Below are 7,972 nucleotides of genomic sequence, written 5' to 3' on the forward strand. Positions count from 1 at the left end.
TCGTTCCGCCATAAAATTTTCATAATTTTTGGTTTAGCCAATTAGTACAGTTTATTCATTAAAATTTCCCCTGTTTCACTTTCTGACAGTTCTGACCTCTCTTCACTAAAAAATAATTATCTCACAGTACAGAACTCGGATAATGTTCTTGTTGATTTATCTTGAAAATAGACTCATTATGTATTTTAAAAATATAATTTTGAGCCTCTAATTATTTTTCTCCAAATTTTTGTGATTTTCCAAAGTCAGAACAGGGGATCACGTAATCATTCTGAATCAGTCTCACGAAAACATAAATATCTCAAAATATAGAACTCCTTTGCTTTCTATGTTTCTTTTATATGAAAATAGACTCATTAAGCTTTAATTTGATATCTCATTCAGTCTCTGATTCAATTTATAATATTTTTTGTGATTTTTCAAAATCACGTCACTGCTACTGTCCAAAATAGTTTTATTGCTAATTCACTCTTTCACACTTTCTTTGTATTAACCTCATTTTAACATAAATATCACAAATCATTTTCGCCACATTTCATACATCACAAGTATAGGCCCATGATCACAAGGTCACCAATCAAGTAATTATCCACAAACATATTTCCAATATTTTTATAAAATATCATAATACAAGTAATAGTGATGTATTACTTACATATAAACTTACATCTCATTTAATATCAACGCAATAACATTAAATTACACATTGTCTTATTAAAATCATATGAACTTACAATTTCCCATAATATCCATAATCATAGAAATCACATTTATGTATGATAATTCAATGCCCTTCATGTACCATAGACATATTTTTAAATCAATTCATAAACTTGGCACCATAATCATTTAAATTAACATAATTCAATTAATTTACTAAATTTAACTTTCAAATATAAATTACTGACATTATTGTTGTATTATTATCATACCAACTTACATACTTTCAACACCTCGGAGATCATAGTAAATATATCAATTTTACATTGAAACATGCATAAATTAATGCTTATTATACATATGAACTTACCTTGATATTAAAACGGCCATTTTACCAACTTTCCCAATTTTCGATTTTTCTCTCATTCTAGGTTCAAATCTCGTTTTCGGGATCTAAAACATCATATTTTACTTATTTAATTAATGTACTATTCAAAACAGTCCTTAACTCAAACTTTGGAAAAATTACAATTTTGCCCTAAACTTTTGCATATTTACACTTTTGCCCCTAGGCTCGGGAATTAAACTTCATCCCTTATTCTTATGTTTTATGACATGATGATCACTTTTCCCTTCTATGGCAACATCAAATTCTCACTCTAACATATACTTATGACTATTAGGTATTTTTACCGATTAAGCCCTTTGCTCGTTTTCACTTAAAACCGAGTAGCATAAGTTGTCTAACATAATTTAAAACCTCATATTGTATCATAAAACACCAGAATACACAAATTTTACCTATGGGTATTTTTCCAAATATGAACCCTAGGTTGAATTATTGCTAGCATAAGCTAAATCAAGTTACCGGGACTCCAAAAACGTAAAGAACTTGAAAAACGGGGTTAGAACGGACTTACAATTGAGCTTGGGAAGCTTGAAAACCCTAGCCATGGAGTCTCCCTTGGTATACACGTCCATGGTGAAGAAGATGAGCAAAATTGGCTTTTAATTTTGTATTTTAATTCATTTTACCCCTAAATGACCAAAATACCCTTACTACTAAACTTTCCAAAAATTTCATCCATGTCCAATTTTTGTCCATAACTTAGAAATTGGTCAAATTGCTATTTAAGACCTCCTAATTAATATTTCAAATCAATTTCATACTAGAAACTTCTAGAATGCAAGTTTTGCAACTTATTGAATTTAGTCCCTAACTTCGAATTAAGCACTTTATGCATAGAATTTCTTCACGAAATTTTCACACAATCATGCAATCATATCATAGATCTCAAAATAATCATAAAATAATTATTTATATCTCAGATTTTGTGGTCCCGAAACCTCTGTTCCAACTAGACCCAATTTTGGGCTATTACAGGTAACATAATATTGGTTAGCTAAGAAATTTTTTATGGTCAGGGTAATCTGGGTAACAAATTGTAATTTAGGTATTATTTTAGATAACAAAATATGGTTTAAGTACTACTTACGATGAAAAATATCAACTTGAAAAAATGATATCATTTAAGTACCATTTTGTGGTTTAAGTATGGTACTTTTTACTCTTTTTTTTTTACTTCTTTGAAAAGTAAATTTTTTAAGTTACTTTCTAAACTTAAAAAAAAAAACAAATTAAGAATAAGGAAAATGTATAAAAACCCCTGACGTTTGATAAAAATTCGCTTACAAGTTAACAAAATACTCACTTATCCTTAGGGTCAGGGGCGAAGCTAGAACAAATTTTTAGGGGGGGCGAATGAAATTTTAATTTTTTATAGTCTATATATTTATAATTTTTAAAGGATTAAATAGAATTTTTATAATTTTAGGGGGGGCCAAAGTACAATTTTACCTTTACTAATTTAAAATTTTAAGAAAAATTCAAGAGCCTAAACATAAATTTTCCAATTTAGAGGGGCCAGGGCCACTGCCAGCCCCCCCTGTATTCGCCACTGCTTAGGGTTTGATGAAATTATACTAACACTAGTAAATGAATTTGAAATAAAAGAATAACTTTACACTTTATTAATTACTTATTATTCTATTTATTTTAGTTATCTCAATTTCTATATCCAATAATTTGCAATTAAAAATAATAATAAAATAATTAATTATAAAATATTTTAAGTCTAAAGTTAAATTATAAATTACTTTATATTCTAATATAATAATATATTACATGTAATATATTTTTCACTTAATTTATATAAGTTTTTTTAAGTTATAAGTATAATCACATTGCAATTACAATTAATAGATCTTGATAATTATAATAAGAATTAATCATAATAAAACACAATCAAACTAATAATTAAAATATATTCAAACTTATGCTAGAATAAATTCTATCTGAACCCAAATATCGATGTGAATTTATAGTAAAATATCGATGAGAATTTTTATAAAAAAATCAATATTCTAACAAAAAAGTTCTATGAGTTGAAATAAGTGTTTTGAAAGAAAATCCATATCAATTACTATAATCGTAAGGATGTTAATTATTTAGACTAACTAATAAAATTATAATAATAGTAGAAGCAAATTAAATCAAATAAAAGTATACAAATTAAATAATAAATTTAACCATCCTACATTAATCAATACCCTAAGATGACTTAAGACAAACTATCTAATAATTAAATATTCAACAATTTTCTATTTTTTTACAAATCTATATATATTTAAAAATTATATTTATTATTTGGTATTAATTCATAGGAATATGACTAAAAATTTTGTTACCAAGATTCAAGTTACTCATAAGAATAAAGATTTTAGGTATTCAAACCAAATATTCATTTTTTTCTGAAATTTAATAAAATTAATATTTTAAAAATTTAATTAATTTATTTTATTATAATTATATAAAAATAAACAAACAAAAATTATCTATTCTTTTCAATAATTTTTATACTTACTTTTCTCATATTTTTATCTTTTGAGTAAAAAGATATATTTATTCCTCACCCAAAATTTTTGTTACTCCCATGTGTCAACCCGTGTGGACAAAATAAAACCATTTCTAACTTCATTCCTCACCCAAAACTTTGCCATGTACCTACATCAAAACTTGCATTCATATACCAACCAATCCAAGTATTATAACCAAGCTAATTCTATCATTTGACATGGTATATCATTACATGCATAGTTATGGTTTTATACTTAATAGATATATTCATTTAGCATAACTCAACCAATCCATAATATGTGTATACTCATGTTATTACCATAGAATAGCCTTAATAGACATACTAAAACAAATCATTACTAGCCATTCCAATGGCTAGTTTACAAGCCACATTTATATGCCATCAATGGCCAAGTTACCTATACATGCCATTATACTAAAACAAGTTTACTAATTATACCAAAATAAGCTAGTGGATAGTGTGATGATGCTCCAACCGATCTCCAACCTTAGCGAGCTTCCGAGCACTATAAAACAGAAAAAATAAAACTAATAAGCATTATATGCTTAGTAAGTTCGTATAATAGGAATTAAGCTTACAAGTTCATTTATTAGAATTAAGCATACAATAACATGTTTTTCCATCAACTTGGAAAATTTCCTAAATACATGCACTAAACCAAACAAGTTAGTCGTATAATTTACTTGTATATCAAATAAACATGCATGAGCTCATCATATTACAAACTTCAAGTATTTGAGAAGCATTTTAGATATAATTCTCTTAGTCTCACAATTTCTCATGTCGGGAATTTATTCCATTGAATTTATTGAAATATCGATGGATGCTTAAGTAGTACACTTAAGGTGTACATATTTATAAGCCTTCAATTCTTATTCAGGGAGCATACTCTCGAGCCACATGTCAGGATGCTCAAATGAGCCATGTAGTCATGTAACAGGACACTTATCCGAGCTAATCAGGAAACTCATAAGAGTTTTTACTCAGGAAGCTCATGGAGCCTTTCAGATATCTCTAAAGAGATAATATCAGGAAGCTTCAGATAAGGTAACAGAGAGTTTAAGAGAGCTTAGTAAGACGCTCATGAAGAGCTACGTTTGTGTCCGCATTATATGCATGACCATAACTGATCGCATATCAGGATGCTCACAAAGAGCTGCAGTAGTGCGCAACACATGCAAATCTCACTATCAATCAGGATTGTAACAACCCGATTTTGGGCCTAATCGGAACAGTGGTTTTGGGACCACAAATCCGATGAGTGAAAATTTATTTTTATTATATTTTTATGGTCTACAATTTCATGGAATGATTTTTAAAAATTTCGTTCTAAAATTTCGACGTTTGGCATTCAATTTAGTCAAAAGGACTAAATTGTAAAAAGTGCAAAACTTGAGTTCTAGAAGCTAGAGGTGTCTAATTGCTATGAAATTTTAAATTGAAGGTCCTTAAATGGTAATTAGACCATTGGTTCCAAGCTCGATTGTAAGTCCGTTCTTGCCTCATTTTTAATGATTTTTACGTTTTTAAAATCCTCGTAACAAGATCTACCTATTTCTACCATTTATTTGAGTTATGATAAAGGTCTAAAGTTTGACCCATGTTATAAATTTGTGCATTTTGATGTTTAATGGTAGATTATGCATGTTTATGGTTGGAGAAACAATTTTTGCTAAATGATTTTCGGTGGAAATGCTTAAAAGGACTAAATTGTGAATGTTATAAAAATATGTAGTAAAAGTGTGTTCTAGTGGAAATTTTGGGCTGTTATAGTTATGAAAATGGTTTGGATAGGCTTAAAGTACAAAGAAATTGAATAAATTTCATTTTACGAGCCTAGAGGCAAAAGTGTAAATATGATAAAGTTTAGGGGCAAAAACATAATTTTTCCATAATATGATTTTTGGGTCACAATGAATAATGTGACTAATAAATAAACTAAATGCGATATTTTAGATAAAGAAAAATGAGGTTTGGACCTAGAACGGGGGAAAAACGCGTATTTGACGGTTAGGTCTTTTTCACCATTTTTAGTATCGATGTAAGTTCGTATGTTTAATAAGCATTTAATTGTACATGTATAAATGTTTAATTGATATAATTGTGATAAATTCCTTATTATTAAAATGAAATGCGGATGCTATGGAGTACGGTATTACGAAAATGACCATGAGATTTTATGATACACTATGCAATGATATTATCTAAAATATGTCTATGATACTTGATGACATTGTGGTGAGCTATAGTTTCATGTTTAAATGTGATTATCTTTATTATTATCATTATGAAGAATTATGTGGTTAATCATTATCATGAGTTATATGATTGGTCCTTTGAACGAGTTCAATGAAGATGTGTAATTAAGAAAATCCTGTTTGAACCTTAGGAATAGTTTAGGTACAAGTGACATGTCACTAGGAACTATGTGATCTGAGCTCATGAGTTGTGGTCTGAGTTCATGATATATGTGACACATGTTATGGCGGTCCGGGTGCTGGTCTTGTATGTTCTACTGGTGGCTGGGTAGTCCGACATGTGTTGCGGATACCTAATAGCTTGTGTGAGCAGCCCGTGTAGCTACATCCTAACCGATAGCTTGTGTGAGTAGACCCGTGAGCAGCTCAAAAGCGAGCAACATGTGATATGTGATATGAGGTAGCGTTGGCTACATATGGGGCACTTAGGTGGAAGATTTCGATGTATCCGATGGTATTCCAAGTGTTCAACGGGTAAATTATCGAGTAACTTGAAGGAAAAACCGAGGGGTAAGTCAATAAGAATAATAAGTATATGGTTATGTTATGAGATAGTACAGGTACGTACTTAAAACTCATGAGCATTAAGCTTGGTATGTGGCAAGAATGCAAATGAATGAGTTATGCCTATGAGGATGATCTTCTATGATGACCTTGTGATTATAGGTTTATATTTATGACGTAAAAATATGTGGTGAATTCGATTGGGAATCATGTGTAAGACTTTTAGGCCAAATTGAATTGAGAAACGATGTGCTTATTCTTTTAATGTTGTGATTCAATGAATAATGAAAAAAAGGAAAAATAGGCATAAAAGCCTAATAAAAATGGATATGAAAGTATAGATAGCTAAGAGTTTTGGACCATTGAAGGATGTTAAGCTATATGAATTGGGAAATATGAATATATATAATTAATACGCACTTTTATTATGAATGCTGGAATGATTTGTCAAATGTTGAAGTGTTTTATTATGAGAGTTTATATTTGCTTGACTAATGTCAAGATAGGATAAATTTATGTTTATAGATTAAAAGATGAGCATTACAATTAATTAATGTGTAACCACGAGAACATATTGATGAAATTGGTAAATGCATGTAAATGATTCGCTTATTATTTTCATACGGACTTACTAAGCTACATAGCTTACCCTTTTTTCTTTCCCACCTCGCATAGGTTTATTCAGCTAGCTCAGGTTGGAGATCGTCGGAGATTCTATCACACTATCAAGCTATCATTTGGGGTATAAGTGAATGTAAGTTTGTTAAGTCTATGGCATGTATAGAGACTTAGTCATTTTGTGTATGTGCCATTATGATATGGCCAAATGTATTGGCTTGTAATGAATAAGGATTTGATTTGGTATGTAGCCATATAAATTGGCTTATATTGGCTAATGGGTTGCAAGTATATTAATTACTCATATGCCTATGCAATGTCATTGTGTGATGTGGTTTACAATGGTATATTAATGAAAGTTAGTACAAGGGAATCATGAAAGAGTAAAATTAGCATTAAAACAATTTTGGACAGCAATAGTAGTATAACTTTGAAAAATCACCGAAGATTGTGGAAATCAAATCAGAGGTTGAATAAAATATTAAATTAAATCCTATTGAGTCTAGTTTTACATAGAAGAAAGGGTGTAAACAAAAGAATTTCATTTTATGAGATATTTGAATTTTTATGAGACAAGGTCAGAATGATTTCGGGTTCCCCTGTTCTGACTTTGGAAAATCATTAAAAATTGTATAAAAATAATTGGGAATTCAAATTTATATTTTTAAATTCTTGAGTCTATTTTCAAGAGAAACAAACAAGAACATCATCTGAATCTCGTACTAAGAGATAATTTAACTTTAGTGAAGAAAGGTCGAAACTGTCAAACAACAGAACATAGACGAATTTGAAGAATTAACTGTACTTATTGGCTAAATCATAAATTTTGAAAATTTTATGGTAGGAAGATATTTGAGTCTAGTTTCGGAAAAATCAAGCAGATCTTAATTTAGAGTTCTTTAGCTCAAGATATAAATAATTTAGTGACTATGACTCAAGTGGACAGTTTTGTTATGAACAGTAAATAATTGTTTTGATATGTTTAAGCCTTGT

Source organism: Gossypium arboreum, chromosome 10 (genome assembly GCF_025698485.1).
Source record: "Gossypium arboreum isolate Shixiya-1 chromosome 10, ASM2569848v2, whole genome shotgun sequence".
NCBI lineage: Eukaryota > Viridiplantae > Streptophyta > Magnoliopsida > Malvales > Malvaceae > Gossypium > Gossypium arboreum.